Genomic DNA, 649 nt, shown 5'->3' with positions numbered 1-649 from the left:
CCCCGGTTCGCCGGACGCTTCTAGAGCAACAGTCTCGGGGACTTGACCCGGCACCAGGATGCTGGCGCCACCCCCGGGAGGGAGAGAGGAGGGAGGGGAAGGGTCAATGGGGGAAGAAGGGGTATGGGGAACCGCGAGGGGCTCCGCAGCGTTCCCCCCTCGCCCCGCCTCTCGCAGGACGCCCTTTCAAGTAAACGCGGCGTGTAGGGCGAGACGCCGAGACCCAGTATGATTTCCCCTTCTATCTGTTTATCAGCAGCTCTGCCAAAGTAGGCTGACTCTGCCCGTGCAGCTTGATGTCACATCAAGTGCCCCGCTGGGCTGGAAAAAATATTTCAAAAAAGTTAAGTGGGTCGGTCAAACAGGGCATTCACTTTGTGAAGTAAGCTTCACAGGAACCATGATTACACACGGTCCCCGCCTCGCCTGGCTGGGTCGGTGCAGTTATTATTTAATGATATTGCATATACACAGCCCACAGATGAGATCTGAACACGCCTGGGCGCGGTTCGTGCTCGCTGTCATCCCCCTTGGACTCACCTCCGTTACGCAGACTCCACCCAATAACGTACAAAATCGGGCGACAGTGCCATTATTTAGTACGTAATTAGTATGTTCGAACCATACCAGGTTTGGATTTAGTACGCAT

The sequence above is a fragment of the Frankliniella occidentalis genome, unplaced genomic scaffold, assembly GCF_000697945.3.
Source record: "Frankliniella occidentalis isolate FOCC.00 unplaced genomic scaffold, Focc_3.1 Scaffold217, whole genome shotgun sequence".
Taxonomy (NCBI): domain Eukaryota; kingdom Metazoa; phylum Arthropoda; class Insecta; order Thysanoptera; family Thripidae; genus Frankliniella; species Frankliniella occidentalis.
This window is presented reverse-complemented; position numbering follows the sequence as displayed.